This window comes from Oryctolagus cuniculus, chromosome 1, assembly GCF_051225735.1.
Source record: "Oryctolagus cuniculus isolate XC-2025 breed Fujian yellow rabbit chromosome 1, ASM5122573v1, whole genome shotgun sequence".
NCBI lineage: Eukaryota > Metazoa > Chordata > Mammalia > Lagomorpha > Leporidae > Oryctolagus > Oryctolagus cuniculus.
Window position 1 is genome coordinate 4,788,371 of NC_142867.1, and position 26,363 is coordinate 4,814,733.

Sequence of the window (26,363 nt, forward strand, 5' to 3'; positions counted from 1 at the left end):
TCCGGTGCCACAACAGGACTAGAACCCAGGGTGCCGGCGCCGCAGGCGGAGGACTAGCCTAGTGAGCCGCGGCACCGGCCAGAGTCTTCCATTTTTAAGTATATTTTGTTGTGGTAAGAACACTTAACATGAGACCTACCTTCTTAACAAACTTTGAGTGTATATTATATTCTTCCATTTCTTATTTTCCTATATGAAGGATTTAGATATTTACTGAGTACCTTGGGCCTAACACTAAATTTTGAGCCGGGGTTGTGGTGCAGTTGGGCTAAACTGCCACTTGGGTTGGCTGCATCCTTTATCAGATGCCAATTTGAGTCCCAGCTACTCTACTTGTGATCCAGATTCCTGCTAATGCTTCCTGGGTGGGAGCAGATGATGGCTTGAGTGATTGAACCCCTGCCACCCACCTGGGAAACTCAGATGGTGTTCTGGACTCCTGGCTTCAGCCTGACCCAGCTCTGGCTTTTGCAGGCATTTGGAGGGTGAACCAGCAGATGGAAGACCTCTTTCTGTCTCTCTCTCTCTCTCTTTCTCTCATTCTGGCTTCCAAGTAGATAAAAATAAACTTTTTTTATAAATGAAGTGCTCTTCTTGGAACTGTACTTGTGGAATGCATAAAATATGTCCTGTTTATTTTAATAAAAATTAAAAAATAAAGCGCTTGGCTGGAAAAATGAGATCTAAAAAATTAGAAGATTCAGTGTTTACCCTTGAGGACATCACATCACAGAGAAGACACCGTGGAGATGTGACATACTCAGAGGACAGTCATGGTGGCTTGTGATGAATAACGGAGACCATAGAACAGGACACAGAACTCCACTGGACGCAAGCCCTGTAGGGCAGGAAGCTGTCTTCATTTCGTTCACTGCTCCTCCCCGATGCCTAGAACAGTGCCAGGCAGAGCTGGCCCTCATTTGGTCATGGTTACTGAATCAATGGACAAAGCCACGCAGTGACACTGCTGAGGGAGGCAGACGCGTCAAAGCTGGGGGGCTGGAATCCTGGCAGAGAAGTTTGGCTTGGGCAGAGCGAGAGGCGCGCGTCCTGGAGAAGAGCGTCCGTGCAGTGGCAGTTGCTTGCACCTGTCGTGGCAGTGGATCGGGGGTGACGGCAACTAAAGCCCTTACTGCAAACCCAGCCAGGAGGTGAGCCAGGAGGTGAGCCTGCCGGTCTTAGGCCAAGCTCGGCACTCTCTTTCCATTCCAGTTTCTCTTGTGATCTTGTCTTTCTGCTCTGCTTCTCTCTGCCGTCTCCAAGTTCAGGATATATTGTCTTTTTGGGGTGTTTGTGTTTATTTGTGGATTTGAAAGGCAAGAAAGAGAGAGAGAGATTTTCATCTGCCGGTTCACTCCCCCAAAATAGCTCCAACAGCCAGGGCTGGGCCAGGCCGAAACCAGGAGCCAGGACCTCCATCCACGTGGGTGGCAGGGACACATGGACCTGAGTCGTCACTTGCTGACTGTACGTTGGCAGAAACCTGGAGAGGGGGCAGAGGAGGGACTTGAACACAGGCACTGCGAGGTGGGTTGCGGGAGTCCCAGGCAGTGGCTGGATCCCTGCAGCACAACGCCTGCCCCAGGGGTCCCTATCAGAGCACAGCTTTGATCTGCTGTTACAGACCTAGCACCTCTAGTCAAAGTGGCTTCTTTTTTTATATTCATTTATTTACTTGAAAGGCAGAGTTATAGAGAGGCAGAGGCAGAGAGAAAGAGAGAGGGAGAGAGAGAGAGAGAGAGAGAGAGGCAGAGGGAGAAGTCTTCCACCGCCTGGTTCACTCCCCAAATGGCCGCAGTGGCTGGAGCTGGGCCAATCTGAAGCCAGGAGCCAGGAGCTTCTTCCTGGTCTCCCACATGGGTGCAGGGGCCCAAGCACTTGGCCCATCTTCTACTGCTTTCCCAGGCCATAGCAGAGAGCTGGATTGAAGTGGAACAGCCAGGACTAGAACTGGCACCCATATGGGATGCCGGCACTGCAGACAGCGGCTTTACCTGCTACGCCACAGCGCCAGCCCCAAGTCAATGTTTTTTCATGACACACCTTTAGATACACTATTCATTATATCTGAAGTATGTACTTTTAAAAGTGCTGTCTTTTGTTCCCCCACCCCCAAACTTCTTGCTAAATATGTACATGCCGTGTTTTCAGTCTTTGTTTCCTTTCTGGTCGTATCTATTTTCACACTCTGGGGGTCTACAGGAAATGACGCTGGCTAAGTTGAAATTTCCATGTTATTTGTTGCAATTCTAGTTGACTTGGCACAGCTTGGAGTTCATGTTATGATCTGGGCATAACTACTCGATCAGCTTCTTCTGTTGATCTAATTATCTTTAATTAGAAGTCTTAGCCTTCTATTCCTAATTATATTGGGATGAGAAACGTGGGGGACCCTACTTCTACACTTTAGCCCTTCATCACTGGAACTGACTGGGAGATATGTATTTGAAAAGCAGAGACATGCCCCATCTGCTGGTCTGCTTCCTAAATGCCCACAACAGCAGGGCTGGATCAGGCCAAAGCCAGGAGCCAGGAATTCAGTCCAGGTGTCCCACGTGGGGAGCAGGGACTCAGGTCCCTGAGCCGTCACTGCTGCCTCGCGGGGAGCTGGATCTGCAGCAGAAGAACCAGGGCCCACACCAGGACACCAGGGTCCTGAAAGCAGTAGCCCAGCCCGCTGCACCACGATGCCTGCCCCAGTGTTGGTAATCTCTCTCTCTCTCTCTTTCTTTCTTTCTTTGAATTTATTTAAAATGCAGAGGGACAGAGATCTTTCATCCACTGGTCCACTCCCCAGATAGTCACAATAGCCAGGGCTGGGCCAGACTGAAGCCGGGAGCCCAGAACTCCATCTAGGTTTCCCCACGTGGATGGCAGGGGCCCGAGCATTTGGGCCATCATCCACTGTTTTCCCAGGCATGTTGTAGGGAGCTCAACTGGAAGCAGAGCAGCTAGGACTGGAATCAGCTGGTGTCACAACCCACTGTGCCGTGATGCTGGCCCTTGTATTTTATTTTAATTTTAATTATTTATTTTCATGGATTTGAAAGGCAGAGCGACAGACAAAGAGAGAGAGAGAGAGATCTTCTACCCACTGGTCCACTCCCCAGATGTCCTTAACAGCTAGAGCCCAACTAGGGTGGCAGGAGCCCAAGCACTTGGGCCACCATCTGCTGTCTCCCAGAATGCACCAGCAGGAAACTGGATCAGAAACGGGTCAGCCAGGACTCCAACGGCACTCCAGTATGGGACATGGGCGTCCCAAGCAGTGGCTTAATTCACTGCACCACAACACCTGCCCATCTATAATGTATTTTAACAACTTCTATTTTGTTGTGTTATTTATTCTTCATATGGCATTTTCTGTAATTTATTGTATGTATTTTCTTAAAATCGTCAACAAATTCAGAAAGGCGGGCAGATGGAGCTTGTGCTTCTGACTTGCTGGAAGACATGGGCTGTGCAGTGGCTGCCTCCCTGATTCCACGCATTTCCTCTTGCAGGGAGTGTGTTTGTTTCTGTATGCATGGAAGTTCTCCTTACTGTGCAGGCGTGGACTTGGACGCTGGTGGTGATGGAACAATGCCCCGACTCTCACTACTGTCCCTTTGACCACACAGGTCACCCATGGTCTCACATCCGGTTGGATCTCTATATGACAACCATTAGCATCAAACACAAAATTCCTGCCAATTTCTTTTTTTTTTTTTAAGATTTATTTATTTATTTGAAAGGTGGAATTACAGAGAGGCAGAGAGAGAGAGAGAGAGAGAGATCTTCCTTCTGCTGGTTCACTCCCCAGACGGCCGCAATGGCCAGAACTGCACCAATCCAAAGTCAGGAGCCAGGAGCTTCCTCCAGGTCTCCCATGGGTTGCAGGGGCCCAAAGACATGGGCCGTCTTCCACTGCTTTCCCAGGCCATAGCAGAGAGCTGGATCAAAAGAGGAGCAGCTGGGATTGGAACCAGCGCCCATATGGGATGCTGGCACTGTAGATGGCGGCTTTACTGGCTACACTGCAACGCCGGCCCCCCTGTCAATTTATAGCTACTTGCTGGGTCCTCAAGATTTTTTTTTTTTTTTTGACAGGCAGAGTGGACAGTGAGAGAGAGAGAGAGACAGAGAGAAAGGTCTTCCTTTGCCGTTGGTTCACCCTCCAATGGCCGCTGCGGCCTGAGTGCTGTGGCCAGCGCACTGCGCTGATCCGAAGCCAGGAGCCAGGTGCTTCTCCTGGTCTCCCATGGGGCGCAGGGCCCAAGCACTTGGGGCCATCCTCCACTGCACTCCCGGGCCACAGCAGAGAGCTGGCCTGGAAGAGGGGCAACCGGGACAGAATCCGGCGCCCCGATCGCGACTAGAACCCGGTGTGCCGGCGCCGCAGGCGGAGGATTATACTATTGAGCTACGGCACCAGCCGAGGCCCTCAAGATTTAAAATACAGAACCAGCATGCTGCCCTCTGGGAGCCTAGAGTTTAGTGGAGAGAGAAGCAGAAAGAGATACAAACTGCCAACCTGCATACAAACCAGAGACAGACTTAACTGGGAGACAGACTTGGAGAGGGAGAAACAGAGATCCGGGGCTCCCGCAACATGCTGGGCCTCCGAGGACTTCCGGTGTCAGCACTCCGTGCTGCACTGGCTTCCAAAGTGCGTCTGCTTGGTCCTCGCCTGTTAAGTGGACACGCGCGCTGGATCCTAGAATCTCAGAGCTGACCTGCAGGTGAGAAGCCGTTTAACCCAACTTACTCTTTTTAAAAATCTGGCGGTTTGGGCCGGTGCCAACAGTTGGAATCCAACTGAACTTCCGGTTTATTTGGGGGGACCGCACCCAGTGAGCTCATCAGTAAATTCCGTGGAGAAAGCAAGGACAGCTTCTCGGAGGAGGTGACACTGGAGCTGCAAGCCTGTGGCAGAAAGGGACGTTCAGGGCGGAGATCTGGGAACAAAGCAGCAGCCTGAGTGGCCGAGGAGGAAGGGGGCGGGATGAAGTCACAGAGGACCGGGCTGGCCCCACAGGGCTGGCAGGGAGCCAAGAGTTTGCTCTCAGGGCGGGAGCCGCCTCAGGGCAGGTGATCCAAGCTGCAGGGAAATGACTAGGCCAGGCTTAACGTTTCAGACTGGAGAGAAAGCCAAGGTGCTCTCTGTTCCTCCCCAGGAGAGAAGAGGAGGGTGTGGCCTCCAGGGCAGAGTCTGTCCCCGAGGTCAGGCCTGGGGAGGGGGAGCCAGGAGGGTGAGGTCACGTTTGTGCACTCCGAATCTGAGAGCCCCTGAGGCTTTCGCCGTGTGTTTTTTAGGATAGGATGTCTGCATGGGATTCGGGGGTCCAAGGTTCGGAGCGAAACCTTGGGAGGGGTGAGAGGGCCCGAGGAAGGTGTCAGAGAAAGGAGGGCGGGGTTCGGGGTGGCAGAGAGGAGAGCTGGGCCCAGCTCTTGGCAGCCGCCAGGCAACTGCTCCCAGTTACGGGGGTGGGGGGGTTGGTGGGGGTGGGGTGGGTGTTGCGGCAGTGGATTAGCCGCCTCCTGGAACTCCGGCATCCCGTGGCAGAGCACTGGTGTGAGTCCTGGCTACCTGCTTCTGACCTGGCTTCCTACTAGCAAGGCTGGGAGGCAGGCAGCAAACGATGGCCCAAGTATTCAGGTTCCTGCTACCCACATGGGACACCTGGGTGGAATTCTTGGGCCGCTCCTGGGAAGTGAACCAGCAGATGGAAAATCTCTGTCACTGTGCCTTTCAAATAGGTAAGTCTTTTATAGAAAGAAGGAAGGAAGGAAGGGAGGGAGGGAGGGAGGGAGGAAAGAAGGAAAGAAGGAAAGAAGGAAGGGAGGAAGGAAGGAAGGAAGGAAGGAGACGTGCAAAGCGACCAGCAGAGAAGGAGCCCCGTAACAGCTGACAGGTAGATTGAAAGTGAAAGGGAGCCGGCGCCGCGGCTCACTAGGCTAATCCTCCGCCTGTGGCGCCGGCACACCAGGTTCTAGTCCCGGTCAGGGCACCGGATTCTGTCCTGGTTGCCCCTCTTCCAGGCCAGCTCTCTGCTGTGGCCAGGGAGTGCAGTGGAGGATGGCCCAGGTGCTTGGGCCCTGCACCCCATGGGAGACCAGGAGAAGCACCTGGCTCCTGCCATCGGATCAGCGCAGTGCGCCGGCCGCAGCGGCCATTGGAGGGTGAACCAACGGCAAAGGAAGACCTTTCTCTCTGTCTCTCTCTCTCTCTCACTGTCCACTCTGCCTGTCAAAAAAAAAAAAAAAAAAAGTGAAAGGGGCGTGGCGGAGACAGCCGGAGGGGAGGGGTCAAGGAGAACGGTGAGGCTGGAGATCACCCCTGGCTGGAAGCATTACCTCATCAGCCGGGAGGGGATGGGGAAGCAGGCTGCAATGAGCCAAAGGTGAGTGGGGAGAATAGGGGTCAAGTGCGTCCACTTCTTTCAAGGAACTTGGCTGTGAAGAGGAGAGCAGAGAGGACGCGGAGCCTGTGTGTGGCCTGCATGAAGGTGTTGGTCAACAGACAGGCCTTTAAACTAGAAACTGGAACCAAGGGATAGGAGGTGGAGCAGAGGCGCCCGGAGGGTAGGCTGGCCCAGAGAGGAGCTTCAGCTCAGAGAACGCCTGGGGAGGGAACGCCTGGGGAGGGAACAACGGGGAGCGATTGCCCGGGGGCCCAGCACAGAGAGACCTTTTTTTTTTTTTTTTTAAGGTTTATGTATTTGAAATGAAGAGCATCAGAGAGAGGGAGGGACAGAAAGGGAGAGCTTCCATCCAGTGGCTCACTCTCTTTGTAAATGACTGCACCAGGCTGGAGCCAGGAGCCGGGAGTTCCGTCCGGGTCTCCCACCTGGGTAGCAGGGACCCAGGCAGCTGGGTCATCATCCGCTGCCTGCCCAGGTGCCACAGTGCGCCCGACACCTCAGGATGCGGGTGCAGGAGGTGGGGGAGTTTTATACTTGAAAACCTCGCGAATGTTTCCGGGAGTTGTGATGAACCGAACATATTCCCTCCAGTTCATGTCTTGGAAAAATTTAACAACCTATGCAAGAGTCTGGGGACCTGGGGCCTAATGGGAGGGGTTTAGGTTGTGAACAGATTAACATTGCTACAGGCTGGCGCCTTGGCTCACTAGGCTAATCCTCCGCCTGCGGCGCCGGCACACCAGGTTCTAGTCCCAGTCGCCCCTCTTCCAGGCCAGCCCGGGAGTGCAGTGGAGGATGGCCCAGGTCCTTGGGCCCTGCACTCGCATGGGAGACCAGGAGAAGCACCTGGCTCCTCGCTTTGGATCAGCGTGCCGGCCGTGGCGGCCATTGGAGGGTGAACCAACAGCAAAAGGAAGACCTTTCTGTCTGTCTCTTCTCTCTCACTGTCCACTCTGCCTGTCAAAAGAAAAAAACATTGCTACAAAAAGGGCTTGCCTGGGGCTGGTGTTGTGCAGTGGGCCATGCAGCCATCTGGGGAGTGAACCAGGCACATAGCCCGGGATGCCCACATTGCATCTCAGAGTGCGGGTTTGAGTCCGGGATATTCCGCTTCCAATCCAGCTTCCTGCCAATGCTCCTGGGAACTGCCGCCCACCCATGGATGGAGCTCTGGCTCCTGGCTTTAGCTTCGCCCAATCCCAGCCCTGGGTGTTGCTGTCATTTGGGAGTGAACCACTGGACCACTGGATGGAAGATCTGTGTGTGTGTGTGTGTGTGTGTGTGTATTCAAATAAATAAATCACTGGGGGGGGGGGGGTTACCACACTGTGGCATAGAAGGTTAAGCCTCTGTCTGCAGTGCTAGCAGTGCTGTCTCGAGTCCCAGCTGTTCTACTTCAGATTCAGCTCCCTGCTGGTGTGCTGGGGAAAGCAGCAGAAGATGCCCCGGGTCCTTGGGCCCCTGCACCCACATTTCCATCCCTCTCTCTCTCTCTCTCTGTTTTATTTTTATTTAAAATAAATAAATCTTTTTTTAAAAAAAGGGGGGGATGGAATTTGCAAAAGTGACTATTGGAGGAGGATGTTGTAGGCAAAGACTCAAACTTGGAGGGGGAGGGAGAAGGAGCCGGCCGTGAGCTAGAGCCCAGGGTGGGAGAGGCGGGCGCTGCAAAGTGCAGTGTTCCACGCTCTTGGCAGCAGATGGGAGGTGCAGTTTTAGCCCCAGCCCTGGGCACCTGGCAGGCAGCTGTGGTGCCAGATGCCTGGGGGGGAGGGGACGATGGGCAGGAACTGAAGGTCAAACTGGAGCGAGACGCCGGTGGAGGATTGGGAGGGATCCAAGTGGGGCAGAGGGGGCACGGTGCTTGGCAGAGGGCCGGCGTGAGGAAGATGGAACTCGAACGGCCTCAGCTCTGCCCTAGGGCCAGCAGAGAAGGAACTGGGAGATGTCTGCGTTTCCTGGTGAGCCCTTGCAGCCCTGCTCAGCTGGGTTGTTCCTGCAGAGACACAGTTGCTCTCTCTCTCTCTCTCTCTCTTTTTTTTTTTTTTTTTTTTTTTTTGACAGGCAGTTAGAGAGAGACAGAGAGAAAGGTCTTCGTTTACCGTTGGTTCACCCCTCAAATGGCCACTACGGCCGGCTCGCTGCGCCGATCCGAAGCCAGGGGCCAGGTACTTCCTCCTGGTCTCCCATGCAGGTGCAAGGCTTAAGCACCTGGGCCATCCTCCACTGCCTTACCGGGTCACAGCAGAGAGCTGGACTGGAAGAGGAACAACCGGGACAGAATCCGGTGCCCCGACCGGGACTAGAACCCGGTGTGCCGGCACCGCAGGTGGAGGATTAGCCTAGTGAGCCACGGTGCCGGCCAACACAGTTGCTCTCTTGGGGATGCCCCCCAGGTGGTCGGGGGGGCCTGCCGAAGCTGAAGGGCTCCTTGGCTAGACTTGAGCTTGACTGGCAGGCTTTGCGATGCTGACACCTGGAAATGCGAAAAGCTGGAGGGCGTACCCAGCTGCCAATCATTCTGTCCTGTGATGCCATCAGGAGGGGGCCTGGCTTCCTGGTCCCCCAGCCCCAATCAATCTGGGGAGCCACCTCTAACACTACCACCACACAACACACAGAGACTCATGCACACACACACACACTCACACACACACAGATACGCATACACAGGTGCACACAGACTCATGCACACACACACACTCACATACACACACAGATACGCATACACAGGTGCACACAGACTCATGCACACACACACACACACAGATACGCATACACAGGTGCACACAGACTCATGCACACACACACTCACATACACACACAGATACGCATACACAGGTGCACACAGACTCATGCACACACACACACACACACTCACACACACAGATACGCATACACAGGTGCACACAGACTCATGCACACGCTGGCACAGGCACACACTTCCATTCGCTTCTCTCTTTTGGTTAACTGGAGTCATTTTCTGTTGCTTTCCACCGAGAACTCTGACTAAATCAGAGCTCACAAAGATGTGGGCTCCGCAGAGGAGTGTGCCCTGGGCCAGGGGCTGGTTAAAGAGAGACCCAAACGGCAGGCCCTGGTCTCAGTGCAGGCAAGCAAGCATGCTGTCCCGAGACAGGGGTCCCAGAGCAAACCATGTGTTTGGGCAGTGGCCCCAGGAGTTACCCACGGGAGACTAGGGAGGTAAGGAAGAGAAGCACCCATAGAGGCTGCATTCCCGAGCGTGCTCCCCAGCGTGGTCACTGCCACACACGCAGTCAGAGCTAGCCTCCCGCAGCACCCCGGGCCGGAGCACCACGCCCAGGGCTCCAGAGTGCACTGGGCCGTCCCCCAGGTCCCCTGAGAGAACCAGAGCAGGACGCAGCAGGCACTAGAGAAGAGGGAATGATGTGGGATCCGAGTGCCCGCCTCCACGAAGTCACCAGGTTCAAGACTGACCTTGTGGTAGAGGAAGGCCAAGGTCGCACCCCAGGAGGTGCCAGCCACGGGGAGGCAGCCAGCTGGGCCCCCCACAGAGTCTGGAGGGAAGGTGGAGGGTGCGTGTAGGCCCAGATCCTGGCGTCTTCGACCCCCCTCCACCCGTGCCAACCCCGCAGCGCCGACCTGGCCCCCTCCAGTAGTCCATATGTCCTTTTTTGTTTCTGCTGTGGGAACTTGCGCGCCAGGCCACATGCCCACCCCCGGGGTGCCCCTTAGAGCACTCACTGTTACTGGACCCAGCCTGTCCCAAGCCCCTCACGCGGGATCCTAGACACCCCCCCCCCCTGCCCAGGAAGAGCATTCAAAAGGTTCCAAAGCGCTGGAGGTCCAGGGTCCTGCCCTCAGGGTCACACAGCTGCTGAGGAAGACAGGACCAGGGTCTGAACCGGGAAACACAGCTCCAAGCCCGCGCTGCCAGCCCCCCCCTCCATGGATTCTCTTCAACATGCAAAAGAGGTTGTGTTCCTGCCGCACCAGCACACAGAAGGCTGAGTGTGTGTGTAGGGGGTGTGTGTGGGGTGTGTGTGTGTGTGAGTATGTGTAGGGTATATGTGTGTGTAGGGGGTGTGTGTATATGTGGGGTGTGTGTATGTGTGTGTATGTGTATATGTGGGGTGTGTGTATGTGTGTGTGTATGTGTGTGTGTATTGTGGGGGTGTGTATGTGTATGTAGGGTGTGTGTGTGTGTGTGTGTGGGAGTATGTGTAGGGTATATGTGTGTGTGTGTAGGGTGTGTGTGTATGTGTGTGTAGGGTGTGTGTGTATGTGGGGGTGTATGTAGGGTGTGTGTGTATGTGTGGGGGTGTGTGTATGTGTGGGAGTATGTGTAGGGTATATGTGTATGTATGTGTGTGTGTAGCGTGTGTGTGTATGTAGGGTGTATGCGTGTATGTGTGGGTGTATGTGTATGTGTGGGTGTGTGTAGGAGGTATGTGTGTGACTGGGTATGTGAGGGTGAGGGAGTATGGTGTGTATGTGAGAGGTGTGTATGTATAGGGAGTGTGTTGGATGTGTGTGTGTAGGGGTGTGGTGTGTGTATGTGTGGGGGGGTGTGTATGTGTGTGTAGGGTGTGTGTGTGGGGGGGAGTATGTGTAGGGTATATGTGTGTGTATGTGTGTGTAGGGTGTGTGCATGTATGTGTGGGTGTGTGTGTACTGTGTGTGTGTAGGAGGTATGTGTGTGAGTGGGTATGTGAGGGTGTGGGGAATATGGTGTGTGTGTGAGAGGTGTGTATGTATAGGGTGTGTGTGGGATGTGTGTGTGTAGGGGGTGTGGGTTGGGGGTGTGGTGTGTGTATGTAGGGTATATATGTGTAGGTACATGTGTGTGGGGGTGTGTGTGTAGGGGGTATGTATGTGAGTAGGTATATAGGTGTGTGTAGGGTGTGGGCGGTATGGTGCGTGTGGGTGTTGTGTGTGTGTGTGTTGGGGGTATGTGGGGGGGCGTGTGTGGGTGTGTGTGTATGTGGGGGTGTGTGTATGTGTATGTAGGGTGGGTGTGTGTGTATGTGTGGCGGTGTGTTTAGTGTATGTGTGTGTGTGTGGGTGTGTGTATGTGTGTGTGTGTAGGAGGTATGTGTGTGAGTGGGTATGTGAGGGTGTGGGGAGTATGGTGTGTGTGTGAGAGGTGTGTATGTATAGGGTGTGTGTGGGATGTGTGTGTGTGTAGGGGGTGTGGTGTGTGCATGTAGGGTATATATGTGTAGGATACATGTGGGGGTGTGTGTGTGTAGGGGGTATGTATGTGAGTAGGTATATAGGTGTGTGTAGGGTGTGGGCGGTATGGTGCGTGTGGGTGTTGTGTGTGTGTGTGTTGGGGGTATGTGGGGGGGCGTGTGTGGGTGTGTGTGTATGTGGGGGTGTGTGTATGTGTATGTAGGGTGGGTGTGTGTGTATGTGTGGCGGTGTGTTTAGTGTATGTGTGTGTGTGTGGGTGTGTGTATGTGTGTGTGTAGGAGGTATGTGTGTGAGTGGGTATGTGAGGGTGTGGGGAGTATGGTGTGTGTGTGAGAGGTGTGTATGTATAGGGTGTGTGTGGGATGTGTGTGTGTGTAGGGGGTGTGGTGTGTGCATGTAGGGTATATATGTGTAGGTACATGTGTGTGGGGGTGTGTGTGTAGGGGGTATGTATGTGAGTAGGTATATAGGTGTGTGTAGGATGTGGGAGGTATGGTGCGTGTGGGTGTTGTGTGTGGGTGTTGGGGGTATGTGGGGGGCGTGTGTGGGGTGCATGTAGGAGGTGTGTGTTGTGGGGGGTGTCAGGTATGTATGTGGGGTGCACGTGTGTGTGTGCAGGGCATGGGTTTCCCTGGGCACAGACCAGGGTGTGGCAAGGCGGAAAGGGACAGGTGCTGCACACACACACGTGAGATGGCTGGGAGTCACCGCGTGCCAGGCACGGCGAGCATTTGGTTGGCTGCACAGAGCCAGGAATCCACGCTCTTTGCTGTCTGACAGGACCCCCTGGCCTTCCCAGCTGGGGAGGGGCCCGGGCTGACGCTTTGTTGTCTCTCTGGTGCGCCACGCGGGCGCACAAGGCCATCGGGCGCCTCCCTCCCAGCGGCTGCTTCGAGGAAACGCTGAGCCACGCGACCGGCCCCTGCTCTGTCTTCATACACTCTGGGCGGGCGCTAGAGGAACTCGTCCAATCGAGGTCCCGATGGCTGCAGAGAAGGAGGCCCTGGCAGGGGCCAAGGCACCTGAGATCACGCCTGGATGGGCTGGGGCAGGCGGCAGACGAGGGAGGGCACTCCCATCCTCGCCTGAGCCCCCGCTTGCTCCTGCAGCTCTGGGGGCAGGGGCCAGGGAGAGGAAAACTCAGCCCTTCGCTTCTTAGCGCCGGTCTTGGTGCTGGACCTTGACTAGCCTTGAATCTGAATGTATGGGCCGGCGCCGCGGCTCAATAGGCTAATCCTCCACCTTGCGGCGCCGGCACACCGGGTTCTAGTCCTGGTCGGGGCACCGGATTCTGTCCTGGTTGCCCCTCTTCCAGGCCAGCTCTCTGCTGTGGCCCGGGAGTGCAGTGGAGGATGGCCCAAGTGCTTGGGCCCTGCACCCCATGGGAGACCAGGAGAAGCACCTGGCTCCTGCCATCAGATCAGCGAGGTGCGCCGGCTGCAGTGCGCCGGCCGCGGCGGCCATTGGAGGGTGAACCAACGGCAAAGGAAGACCTTTCTCTCTGTCTCTCTCTCTCACTGTCCACTCTGCCTGTTAAAAAAAAATAAAATATTAAAAAAAAAAAAAGAATCTGGCCGGCACCGCGCCTCACTAGGCTAATCCTCTGCCTAGCGGCGCCGGCACACCGGGTTCTAGTCCCGGTTGGGGCGCCAGATTCTGTCCCGGTTGCCCCTCTCCCAGCTCTCTGCTGTGGCCAGGGAGTGCAGTGGAGGATGGCCCAGGTGCTTGGGCCCTGCACCCCATGGGAGACCAGGAAAAGCACCTGGCTCCTGGCTCCTGCCATCGGATCAGCGCAGTGCGCCAGCCGCAGCGCGCCGGCCGCGGCGGCCATTGGAGGGTGAACCAACGGCAAAGGACGACCTTTCTCCCTGTCTCTCTCTCTCCCTGTCCACTCTGCCTGTCAAAAAAAAAAAAAAAAAAAGAATCTGAATGTATGCTTGAGCTTCCTGCATCTGGATGGACCTGCGAGTCCACTCAGCCCCCTGCCCCGCCTCGCCCCGGATTCTCACCCTGCTCCCTCCTCAGTGCAGCTGTGAAAATCCTCCAGCGTCCCTAATCCTCATCGCCACCACCTTGCATCCCAGAGCGCAGCCCCATGCACAGGTGACCCCATCCACAGGCGCGTCTGGACCAGAGACAGAGGGAGGGCCAGGGAGGGGATCCGTGCCCCTTCTGGCCGGTGGGCAGCTGTCCCTGTGCCCCCGCAGGTGCCCAGGCCTCGATCCCTGCCCCCACCCTGGCAAGCTTTTAATGCCCGGCATAATCTCTTCTGCTGACAGGCAGGTTTGCAGGCGAGAAGAGCTGTCGGGCAGCTTGGACAGGCTCTGCGCAGAGACCCAGGAAGGGGGCTGCCCAGGGGTGGGGCTGTCCTGGTCGGGGTTCCGCCTGAGCTAACTGGGGCAAACTGGAACGCAAATGACTGGAAACGTGTCTGGATGCGGCTTCCTGAGAGTCCCCAAAGGGAAGCCGGAGGGAAAGCTGAGAGCGAACCCATCAGGGCTGTTTTTGCGTTTCTATTGTCCGCAGCCAGCGGCTATTTGTTTAAACCTCAGGAGGTCTCCCCTGGTTCCCTGGGTAGCCTCTGGCATCCAGAACTAGAATCTCTCAGGAAGGTGTGATTGGCACCCATCCCGTGTGGCCCGAGGGGCAGCTCGGGTCTGGCACAGCCCACGAGTGGTTATGGACTTCTGCCGGGCAGGGAGGGAGGACCTGCCCTCAGCAAGAGGGCCATTTGGGCTGCAGCGAGTGAGTTCGGCCCCTGCGGGCAGAGGCGGGATCGGTGCTCCTGGGTGTGGCTCAGGCCTGAAGGCCATTAGGGCCTTTAGAAGCTCTTGCAGATGAAAGGACACGTAAGACACGTAGAGTAAACCGGCTGCAGGAAATGCGAGGGCGTCCAGCTCAGCCCTCTGTGGATTCCACTCTGCTGCGCAGGTTTCTGGGGATGACTCTGGTTAATTAAACAAAAAATCACCTTTTTTCCCTTTAGAACAGTTCCAGATCTATAGAGAAATAGTAAGAAAAAAAATGGAAAAGCCAAATAGGCCGCAACCAGTTTGCCCGATTGTTGGATTGCATTTGCCCAGGGCGGATTTGGTAAAAGCAAAGCGGGTGACTGCCGGGTGACTGCCGATACATTGTTACCACTGCAGCCCAGGCTGTGCGATTTCCTTCCTTTGCACCTAATTTCCTGTCCTGTCCAGGATCGGATCGTATCCAGCAGCACAGCATCACACCCAGTCACCCGCCCGGGACCCTCAGGCTCCTCTGGGCGGAGTTTGTAGAATGTCCCTCAGTGGATTTGTCTGAAGTTTTTCTCATGATTAGCCAGAAATTTACCACGGAGGTAAAGTGATTTGAATTCCTGGTAATATAAAGTTATTTTCTCCAAAACTATTTGTTTGCTCTCTGCTTACCCACTTTTTCTTCCTTCCTTCCTTCCTTCCTTCCTTCCTTCCTTCCTTCCTTCCTTCCTTCCTTCCTTCCTTCCTTCCTTCCTTCCTTTCTTTCTTTCTTTCTTTCTTTCTTTCTTTCTTTCTTTCTTTCTTTCTTTCTTTCTTTCTTTCTGCTTGATGCACTTGCTTAACTTACGCCACGCCTGTCAGCCAGTCAGCTGGATGGTGGGACAGTAGCTCAGGCCATCAGCACTTGAGGAGCTGAGGGGCAGGGTGTTCAGTGGGACTAGAGAGAACCAAGAAGGCTACGTGGGGACAGGAGGGGGGACCGTGTGCTGCACTGGGTAAACTTAGGGATTCGGAGCCCACACCCACCATCTGGGTGTACCCTGCAAGCTGCGGCTTAGGACACTCGTCTCTCATATTGGAGGGCCTCGGGTTCAAGTCCTGGCTCCGATCCTGATCCCAGCTTCCTGCTAACGTGCTCCCTGGGAGGCAGCAAGTTGATGGCCCAAGGGGCTGTGTCACCCTGCCTCCCTGTTTTACAGACACATGGGGAATGAGAGAGAGGTCCGCTCATTCACTCCCCAAATGGATGCCACAGCCAGGGCTGGGCCCGCCGAAGCCAGGAGCCAGGAGCTGCATCCCATTCTCTGTCATGGATGGCAGGGGCCTGAGTACTTGGACCATCATCCACTCCCTCCCAAGCACATTAGCGGGAACTTGGATCAGAAACAAAGCAGCCAGAACTTGAATGGCTTTTTTTTTTTTTTTTTTTTTAATTTTTGACAGGCAGAGTAGAGAGTGAGAGAGAGAGAGAGACAGAGAGAAAGGTCTTCCTTTGCCGTTGGTTCGCCCTCCAATGGCTACTGCAGCCGGTGCACGGCGCTGATCCGAAGCCAGGAGCCAGGTGCTTCTCCTGGTCTCCCATGGGGTGCAGGGCCCAAGCACCTGGGCCATCCTCCACTGCCTTCCCGGGCCACAGCAGAGAGCTGGCCTGGAAGAGGGAAAATTGGGACAGAATCCGGCACCCCGACTGGGACTAGAACCCAGTGTGCCGGCGCCGCAAGGCGGAGGATTAGCCTAGTGAGCCGCGGCGCCGGCCTTGAATGGGTTTCTAATAAAGCATCCGGGGGTCGCACGTGGTGGTTTGACCTGCTGCCCCACAATACCTGCCCCAATGTCTTAGTTCTGATAAACTGAAGAATCTCTAGGGAATCTGTGCTGTTTTTATATTTCTTGCTTAAATGTAAAATTATTCCAAAAGCAAAAAGTTTTTTTATAAACAATATGTCCAAGTTGTATAGAAAGTTTAGGCTAAACTGTTAAATCAAGAAAAGCAAATTCAGAACTGCATAAAAGTGTGAAGACAACACCACAGTTGTTTTCATAGAAAAGAAAATATGCAAATTATTAACAGTTGTTTTGAGAGGCTGCAAAACAGTAATTTAAATCCTTTTTTTTAAATGTTTTCCAAATTTTCCTTAACATGGGGTCTGAACCAATCAGAGCTCTTAAAAGGCTTTGAACATCAGAAGGGGCTGGTGAATGTCAGCAGAAAGGGACCCTGTGGGGAGTCCCGCCAAGGCCCAGGCTGCCGTCTGTGGCTCTGCCTCCCCAGCCGCTGCCGAGGCTCCAGTCCTAGACGCACTGGATCCATTTCTTTTTCTTTTTTTTTCTTTTTTTCTCTTTTACATTTCTTTTTAATTATTAGTTTTCATTTTATTTATTTTTTGACAGGCAGAGTGGACAGTGAGAGAGAGAGACAGAGAGAAAGGTCTTCCTTTTGCCGTTGGTTCACCCTCCAATGGCCGCCGCGCTGATCCGATGGCAGGAGCCAGGTGCTTCTCCTGGTCTCCCATGGGGTGCAGGGCCCAAGCACTTGGGCCATCCTCCACTGCACTCCCGGGCCACAGCAGAGAGCTGGCCTGGAAGAGGGGCAACTGGGACAGAATCCGGTGCCCCGACCGGGACTAGAACCCAGTGTGCCGGCGCCTCAGGCAGAGGATTAGCCTATTGAGCTGCGGCGCCGGCCTGAGAGCGATTTTATTTTATTAAATACTTATTTATTTGAAAGGCAGAGTTACAGAGAGGAGAGCGAGAGAGAGAAGGATCTTCCAACTGCTGGTTCACTCCCCAGATGGCCCCAATGGCCGGAGCTGCGCTGATCCAAAGCCAGGAGCCAGGAGCTTCTTCTGGGTCTCCCATATGGGTGCAGGGGCCCAAGCACTTGGGCCATCTTCCACTGCTATCCCAGGCGCATTAGCAGGGAGCTGGATTGGAAGTGGAGCAGCTGGGACTTGAACTGGCGCCAATATGGGATGCTGACACTGTAGATCAGGGCTTTAACCCGCTATGCCACAGCTTCATACCCCCCCACCCCCACCCCATAGTTTCTGTCCTTGAGTTTCCTCGCCTGTAGATGGGGCTGTTGACTGCACCTGCCTCATCAGAAGGCTGGTTCTGAGGACCGGATGACTCAGGAAGCCTGAGTGCCCGGTTCTATGGACCCATTTCATTTTGGTTCACTCCCCAAATGGCCGCAACAGCCAGGGATGGGCCAGGCTGAAGCCAGGAGCCAGGAGCTTCCTCCAGGTCTCCCATGCGGGTGCAGGGGCCCCAGGACTTGGGCTACCGTTTGCTGCTTTCCCAGGTGCATTAGCAGGGAGCTGGATCGGAAGTGGAGCATCTGGGACTTGAACCGACAGGCAGCAGCTTAACCTGCGGCACCACAACGCCGGCTAGACTTGTTAAAGGAAGATTCCAGGGGACACCAGAATGAATCTAAGCGTCTCTTTCTGTCTCCTGCACCAGACTCGAAGTCCTAAGCCTGACACCCGAGTGTAACTGCAGCAGTGGCCTCTCTCTGAATCCCCCCCGCCCCCGAGGTCCAGCTCATTTATCCAGCCCAGATACCTACCTGATAAGCTATCTAATAGTCTCATCAAGAGCAGAATACCCCAAACACAACCCTTGGCCTCTCTCTTTTCTAATCCTCCTTGTCTCTGTGGATGACAATGAAGTGCTCAAGCCAAAATCTAATTACCCCAATTCCTCCCTCTCTGCTGTATTACGGCTATTAAAAAAAAAAAAGTCCTAAACCAGCCCAGGTTGGGGGGGGGGGGGCGTAGGCAACCAGTGTCTTAGCAGCCAGGGTCAGGAGAGGGTAAGGGGCTGATGTCCCTGAAGCAGGGCAGCTAGGGAGGGGTCCTAGCTGGGGTGGGGGAGGGGCGGCGGCTGTAGTAAGCTGTGGAATGGGAGTGGGAGAATGAATGACAGAGCAACCAAGATAAAAACAAGAAGTACGAGAAGCATCCCGGGAGCGGGTGGGGGGCGGCCGGGCAGGGAGGGGCTTGCATGGCAGCTACCTGGAGGTCAGCACTAGGTGAAAGCTGGGGGCTGGGGGCTGGGGGCTGGGGTGGGGCAGAGGCCGGGAGGGAAGCTCTCAGGGGGCCGGGCCTGGAGCAGTGACGGGGGTGGGGGGTGGGTGGGGGGTGGATGGGGGTGGGGGGTGGCAGTGACAGGGGTGGGGGGCAAGTCCTTGTCTTCCTTTGCTCTGTTTTCTGTGCAGACCCTGTTACAGATCTTCCTGCGTTCTCTCCCATGCTGCAACAGCACTACTCACACTTTCTTTCTTTTTTAAAATTTATTTATTTATTTGAAAGTCAGAGTTACACAGAGAGAGGAGAGGCAGAGAGAGAGAGAGAGAGAGAGAGAGAGAGAGAGAGAGGTCTTCCATCCAGTGGTTCACTTCCCCAGTTGGCCGCCGGAGCTGCGCTGGTCCAAAGCCAGGAGCCAGGAGCTTCTTCCAGGTCTCCCACGTGGGTGCAGGGGCCCAAGCACTTGGGCCATCTTCTACTGCTTTCCCAGGCCACAGCAGAGAGCTGGATCGGAAGAGGAGCAGCCGGGACTAGAACCGGTGCCCTTGTAGGACGCCGGCACTGCAGGTGGTGGTTTTACCCGCTGCGCCACAGCGCCGGCCCCCATACTTTCTTACCTGACATAAAATTCAAATCTACTGAACAGGCCTCAGTGAATGGTTATTGAGGACAAGAGAAAAGGCAAAATCTAGGAATTAAAGAACTCAATTATCAGAAATTTTGGTTGTGTGCTTTGAACCAATACACCAAATGAGAACCATAAGTGAATTTTCATAGTTATGTATAAATATTTTCCACTCCACCCATGGTCAGTTTGAAAACCAGCAAACAACACAAAACAATACATTCTGTTGGCGAAACTATTACAAAATGTATTTCTCCAAATTTATCTATAACTATTAAATTGTGTCTAATTCTTCTTTTTAAGATTTACTTATTTATTCGAAAGGCAGAGTTACAGAGAAAGAGGGAGAGACACAGAGATAGATCTTACTTCATTGGTTCACTCGCCAAATGGCCGTGACAGCCAGGCGGAGCCTGAAGTCAGAAGCTCCACCTGGGTCTCCCACGTGGGGGAAGTGAGCAGCCGGGGCTCCTGCCCTGGAGCCCATATGGAATACCTGTGTTGCAGGCGGCAGCTTAACCCACTGCACCACAACACAGCTCCCAAAGTATTCTTTTTTTTTTTTTTAAAAGACTTATTTATTTATTTGAAAGTCAGACACACATACACACATACAAAGAGAGAGAGAGAGAGATCTTCCATCTGCTGGTTCACTCCCCAAGTGGCCACAATGGATAGGGCTGGGTCAGACCGAGGCCAGGAGCCAGGAGCTTCTTCTGGGTCTCCCACGTGGGTGCAGGGGTCCAAGCAGTTGGACCATCTTCCACTGCTTTCCCAGGCCATTAACAGGGAAGTGGAGCAGCTGGGACTCAAACCGTTGCCCATATGGGATGCCAGCATTGCAGGCAGTGGCCCCACCCACTATGCCACAGTGCCAGCCCCACAAAATATTCTTGACCAGGCTTTTTCTTTTCTGGTTCTCTGGGGAGGAGTTTGGGGGAGAGTGTAAAGACTTGGAGAGCCTGAGGTGTCTGGTTCCTGAAGCCTGGGAGGTGTCACGTGCAGGGTGACCAGCTAGTGGGAGCCAGGAAAGACAGAGCTGGCCGCCCGGTGACCCTGCCAGGAGACCTCGTGGGGTCTTCCCAGGAAGGGTAGGGGGCTCTCTCTCCAGCAGGAAGGTCCTGCAGGCCGGCCAGCCTGCACCCCAACCCCTCCCCCACCCCAGTCCAGCACCCAGCCCCTCACCTGGCCACTCCCTGAAGTTTGTTGCAAATTCTCAGAGTCAGGAGGGAGCTGGGCCAGCGGCTGTCTGTCGGCACAGCAGTGACTCAGACAAGACAGCCTGGGGCCCCGGCGGCGCTCCTGGTGTGCAGGCCCCCGCGGCGGCTCTGGTCTCACTCCAGCCCACGCTGGAAAACAGCCTTGGTAAGTGGTAAGCTCAGGGATGGGATTCAGACCCACGGCTCTCTGACCCTGGGCCCACGACAGGCTCGGGCCAGCATGGTTCACATTCTGGTCCGGCCAGATTGGCTGGACGGAGGGAGTGGAGTGAGGCGCGCGTGTCTCCGTGGGTGGCGACTGGTGGGACTCGGGTGCCGGCCAGGCGCCGCCCCTGGGGCCCTGCTGCCCTCTGCTGGTTGAGGTCCAGCCGCACAGCCAGCACCCAGGAAAAGCCTGGAGCCCGGGCTGAGCGGCCAGCCGGGTTCCGTGTCCCGTCCCCAGCTCTGCTGCTAGTCTCTTCATCTGTAAAGTGAGGGGACTGAACGAGGCAGAAGGGACAGTGTCGCCCGCATCGCCAGGCCCAGCCCGAGCGTGGGCCGCTGGGCCTGGGGGCAGACGGGAGCAGCCCTGTTTCGGAGCCGTGGGGCCTGAGTGTCTTTCCTTTGGCGCTTGTCTGGATGGCCGGAGCCCGCTCCCAAGCTTGGGATGCTGGGGGGTGGAGGGACGCTGGACACTGCCCTCCCTGAGCTCAGCCAGGGAGGGAGGGTGGAGACATGCAAGACAGGGACCACGTCCTGCTCGCCTTTGCCACCTGGTCCCCGCCGGGCTAGGAGTTTGGTGGCTGTCAGAGCCTGGCTGCCTGTGGGAACCAGCACATCTTCTAACCAAACACGCTGAGTGTCTGCGCCACCCAGGCACAGCGCTGTCCGGCGCCTGGGGTCTGCCTGGCGGATGTGAGACCCCGGCTTGCCTCAGAGGGTCCAGTCGTGTCCTGCAGGCCCTGTGCCTCTCCCTACCGAGGCTTCCTGTCTCCGTCCTAAGGAGGTCTCAGCTCCCTCCCGCCCTCCTCCCAGTCCTGCCAGGCCCAAGGGGGAAGAGGGACCAGGGCTGCTCCTCCTTCCGGGGTTAACCCTTGCGGCCAGGAGCTGCCAGTGAGTGACCCAGCACTGCTGGCAGAGGCATCTGACCCTCCACGCCAGGGCGCCGATCCTGCCCTTCCCCCCATCGCACACACGCGAAGCTGACAGAGAACTCCCGTGACTGTGACTGTCCGAGCTCACGTGGCTGGCGGATGGCAGAGCCGGAGCTGAACCCGCGGGAATCCCCTGCTTTCCGCGGTCTGACCCGCGGCTCAGAAGCATCCAGCCTGGAGATGCAGCCTGGGACTCAGGGTGGGCGCTCAGCCGCCCACTCCGGATCTCCGTGGGTTCCCTGGGGACCGTGAAGGCGCATGCTCCAAAGGGAGGACCCCCCCTCCCCCCGGGAGGCAGAGAGAGCCCGGAGCGGGAGGGGGGAGACGTGCCAGCCAGCACCTTCTCCCTGCACCACACACAGGAGGCCCGGGAGAGGGGGAGGGAAGCTTGGTGACTCAGTGTGTGCCCCACCCTCCCGCCCTGGGGACGCCTGGGAGGGGCCTGTCCTGGAGATGACTTGGGGTCCCCACCCTGCCCCCGCCTTCCTGGCAGCCAAGCCAAGGCCGGGTGGGGGCGGTGTGGGGGAACGGGCACCGTGGTTTGTGGCTCTTGGCCCCAGCTGGCCTCTGACTGTGTCTTCCCAGCTCCCACTCGTCTGGCCCAGCTCGCCCTGCCAGACTGGATTGTAAGGAACTGAAAGGGGGGCTGTCGGGAGGGGAGGGGGAGGGGGGGAGGGAGAGGAGGGGGAGGAGGAGGAGGAAGGGGAGGGGGAGGAGAAAGTAACCCTGCTGTCTCTGGTGCTGCCTCCTTGGACACCCGGGGTGGCTGGCCAGGTGGGAGCAGGACAGGAGAGAGGCCGGAGGCAGAGACGGCCCGACTTGTGCCCTCGCCTCTTGGGGAAGGTGCTTGTCGTCTGCTTCACGGGGGACAGGCTGAGCCCTCCCTTCACTTCCAGGGTCCCCGCCTGTGCCACTGTCCTCCTGCTGGGCCCAAGCCTCAACGTGTGGCTTCTTGGGTCCGGGTGCCTGCAGCGCCTGCTCCTGCCCCCACCTCCCAGGCCCCCTGCCCGTTCCCACTTCCGGGGCTCCAGCCTGGTTTTCAGCACACACAGCCTGGTGGAGGGGAGCCCAGTACCTCGGTGCAGGCGACAGGTGCTTCAGTGAGTGTGTGCAGGGCGTGTGGGAGGCAGCAGGCTCGCTGGGGAAGGCTTGGACCTCGAACGGCCTGGGGGTGCAGGGCAGCTTAGAGTGGGAGGAAGGGCAGGCGGAGTGGGGAACAGCAAACAGGAGGTCAGTGGCTCCTGGCTGTGGCCCCTGCCTGTGGCCAGAGGGAGGTGGGCGGGGCCAGGTCCAGCTGATGCCTTTGCACCAGAGTGATGTGGAGGATGGCGAGGCAGGGCCAGGAGGTGGGGAGGTGCCTGCGGGGCGGGAGGGGAGAGGGGGTGCCTGATGCACAGCTTTTGTCCCTCCCTCCCTCCTCACGTGCTTATTTCACACTTACCAGATGTGCGCACTGAGCCCAGGGGATTCCCACAAACCCACCTAGGGGCAGGGGGACCCGCAGGCCTCTGGTGCCATGAGCTCCTGGAACAGCTCTCAGCAAAGCCCAGGGCAGGACTCTGACACTCCGGCAGGGAGCCCCGCACACCAGGCAGGTACTCACGCCCCTCCCCTCCCCACACCTCTGCACTGCCCCGTCCCCCGTCCCTCGCCCCTGACCTTGGCCTCCCAGCGTGCGGCCACAGCTCCAGCCCCTGGCCCATCGCTCCCACTCTGGTCCCTGTCGTCTGCTCTGGGATGGGTCTTACAAGGAAGCGCCTGGCACTGGGCCAGGGAGGAGTGGGGAGCTGCCCGTTCCATACTCAGCCCTCTGCTGGGCTCCTGGGGCCCGGCCGAGCCCGTGTCACGTTCATGAGTGGCTGGCTGGCCGTGTCTGCGGCAGCCTCCTGCTCTCCTCTGACTGGGACTCCCGGAACTGGAAATGCTGGGGAGAGTGGCGAGCAGTGGGAGGGGAGAGACACAGCCCGGGCTGCGCAGGGTGGGGGCGGAGGGGAGAGACACAGCCCGGGCGGCGCAGGGTGGGGGCGGAGGGGAGAGACACAGCCCGGGCGGCGCAGGGTGGGGGCGGAGCAGGGCGGGAGCTGCCGGTCCCGGTTTGGTCGGGGGCCTTGCTGCTGTCTCCCTGGCTGTGAAGAGGTTGCTGGGACTTTAGATGGGCTTCTGTGCAGGACATGAGAACAGACATGGCGCGGGCCCGGGCAGGTGTTGAGTGACTGTGACCTCAGGGAAGCCCACCCCAGGACCCACGACCCCAAGCACTTGGGATCCCACAGGGGCTTGGGGGGAGGAGCCATTTCCTAGGAGACCTCGAGGATGCCCCTACTGAGACATGACCCGAGTCCCCTCCTCGTTGACCACGCCTCTGGCCAAGCCACCAGGTGAGTGGGCCACACAGACCCCCACCTGCCACAGCTCTGTGGGCTGCATAAAGCATTTTCTCACGCTCCGGGCTCAACTCCAGCGGTTTTCAGCTGTGCGACCAAAGGTCTTGGTGAGCCCCGTGTGACCAAAATCAAATATATAAATAAATATGTTTATGTACCAATTCTAATAAAATATATTTATCATATGTATTCTAATTTAAACTGGAAGTTTAGGTGCCAGCGCTGTGGCACAGCAGGTTAAAGCCCTGGCCTGAAGCGCCAGCATCCCATACGGGCGCCGGTTCTAGTCCTGGCTGCTCCTCTTCCAATCCAGCTCTCTGCTGTGGCCTGGGAAAGCAGCAGAAGATGGCCCAAGTCCTTGGGCCCCTGCACCCGTGTCGGAGACCTGGAAGAAGCTCCTGGCTCCTGGCTTCGGATCAGCCCAGCTCCGGCCATTGGGGCCATCTGGGGAGTGAACCAGCAGATGGAAGACCTCTCTCTCTGTCTCTACTTTCTCTACCTCTCTCTGTAACTCTGCCTTTCAAATAAATAAAATAAATCCTTAAAAAATATACTGGAAGTTTAAAAACTGGAGAGAGGCAGAGAGAGAGAGAGAAAGAGCTTTGAGCCTCTGGTTCACTCTCCAAATGCCCTCAAGAGCCAGGATCGGGTCAGGCCAAAGCCAGGAGCCAGGAGCCAGGAGCCAGGAGCTGAATCCAGGTCTCCCACGTGGGTGGCAGGGACTCAGCTGCTTGGGCCCTCACCACTGCCTCGCACGTGCATTAGCGGGAAGCAGAGGTGGGACCCCATTCCAGGTCCCCTGGAACACCCCAAGGAGGGTGTGACAACGCCACCCACTGTGGCACAGTGCCCACCTCCAACGCTGCTGAGCCCCGGACCAGAGAAAACCTGGGACAGCAGGTGACTTCCTGAACCCGCCCTGGACGCGTCTTCGGGCTGATGCATGGACACACGACGAGAAGCAGCCCCTGGGGAGGCACCGCTTCAGCCAGGCGGGGGCTCAGGGCCTGAGTCCGGCTGGGCAGTGAAGGCCGTGGACTGCGGGAGCCACTCGGGGCGCTCGGCTAAGCTTTCCAGGAAAGGGGAAACGCTTCTTCAGGCACTTCTAGCCCTCCAGCTCTGCCTTGAAGCACATCTCACGTCCAGAACATTCTTCCCCTTTCTCTCCAAGCCCCCGGGGCTAAGCCTCGCTCAGACAGCTCCCCAGGTCCCCCAGAACACGGTCCCCGGAGCCGTCTGAGAGGTATCTGGCTTTGATGCTTCTTACGGATCCGTCTGCTCGCCTGAGCCCTCGGCCGCCCCTTCACGTCTCTGTTCTCAGCCCGAGTGGAGGACGTGGCTGCCCTGGTGGCCTTGCAGGGTTCCGTCTCCAGCGCCCGTCCTGCCGTTCTCCGTAGCTGTGTCTTTGTGAGCACTCACTCCCCTCTTCAGGCCCTAATATGCCCCAGTGACAGATGGGGACAGTCATGCCCACCCCCTAGGGTTGCTGTGAGGCCCCTGGTGGTGGTGGGGAACGCTTGCCGGGTACCTCGCTCGGGGCTGGGCACAGGATGGAAGGAAGTGCGTGGAGAGGAGCTGCCCGGCTGCACTGTCCCACAGTGCGGCGAGGAGGTGCTGGCTCAGGCTGCCCTGAGAGGCGCAGGGACCCAGTCTCCCGCTCTGTGACGGGCCTGACACTGTGACAAGAGCCAGGCTGTGCCTCAGAGCCAGACAGGGCAGCCGAGTCTGGGACACCCTGGGATGAACATCGAGAAGAAGTGATGTCAGGTGGGTGGTTCATCACGGAGCCATGAGAGGGTCCCCGGGGTGCCACGTGAGGGTTTGCAAGACGTGGGCGCCGAGAGCACACAGCCGGGGAGCTGCGGGAATCAACAAGGAGTGGGTGTGGGGATGGGCGTGAGGCTGGCAGCGCCTCAGGCAGGAGCAGCTCCCCACCGCGCTGGGGATTCTGGGTATGAGGCAGTTGGAGACATACGCTGATAAGGTGGCCAGTTCTATGGCGAGGCTAGGGGACCCATTATTTGGTCAAAAATCAGTCTAGTTGCTGTGAAAGTGTGTGTGTGTGTTTAAAGATTTTATTTGTCTGGAAGAGAGAGAGATGAAGAGAGAGAGAGGGGGTCTTCCACCTGCTGGCTCACTCCCCAAATGGCCCCGACAGTCAGGGTTCAGGAAGCCAGGAGGCTGGAACTCCACGTGGACGGTGGAGGCCCAGGCATTTGGGCCGCCTTCTGCCGCTTTCCCAGGGAGCTGGATTGGAACTGAAGTGGCAGAGACTTGAGCCGGCGCTCCGATCCGAGAAGCCAGTATTGCAAGTGGAGGCTTAACCAGCCGCACCACCACACCGGTCTCAGGTGTGTTTGTTTTTGATGAGATTAACACTGAAGTCACAAGACCGTGAGTGCAGAGGTGACCCCGCCACCCATCCTGTGGGCGGGCCTTGTGCGATCAGGGGAGACTTTTGGAGTGGAGAGGGAGCTTCCTGGAAAAGCAGGTCTGCCCAGGTCAGCAGCCTCGAAACCCTGCCGGAGCTCCCGGCCCACCGCCCTGTAGAGCCCAGGCCCAAGATGTCAACAGCAACGCACCTGGTTTTCCAGGTGCCCTGCAGGCATCAGACCCATCAGTCCTGCCATGCTCCACAGATGTGTGA

General features: G+C 56.8%; 2 long non-coding RNA genes across 6 annotated transcripts; one reads left to right on the forward strand and one right to left on the reverse strand.

Moving 5' to 3' along the window:
• The first annotated feature begins 959 nt into the window (after window positions 1–959).
• LOC127484757 (uncharacterized) lies at window positions 960–23,301 on the forward strand. Of its 4 annotated transcripts, XR_016216166.1 has the most exons (4): window positions 20,222–20,344; window positions 21,918–21,958; window positions 22,229–22,432; window positions 22,777–23,301. It is a non-coding gene; the product is annotated as an uncharacterized LOC127484757 (long non-coding RNA). The 4 variants fall into 4 exon arrangements; XR_016216161.1 differs by lacking the exons at window positions 21,918–21,958; window positions 22,229–22,432 and adding an exon at window positions 960–1,163 and having other exon boundaries at window positions 20,200–20,344; XR_016216165.1 differs by lacking the exons at window positions 21,918–21,958; window positions 22,229–22,432 and adding an exon at window positions 960–1,151 and having other exon boundaries at window positions 20,200–20,344.
• On the reverse strand, window positions 18,602–22,686 carry LOC149128249 (uncharacterized). Of its 2 annotated transcripts, none has more exons than XR_016216159.1 (3): window positions 22,408–22,686; window positions 20,165–20,328; window positions 18,602–18,858 (listed from the first exon to the last, which is right to left on the reverse strand). It is a non-coding gene; the product is annotated as an uncharacterized LOC149128249 (long non-coding RNA). The 2 variants fall into 2 exon arrangements; XR_016216158.1 differs by lacking the exon at window positions 22,408–22,686 and adding an exon at window positions 21,421–21,893.
• Window positions 23,302–26,363: the final 3,062 nt, after the last annotated feature.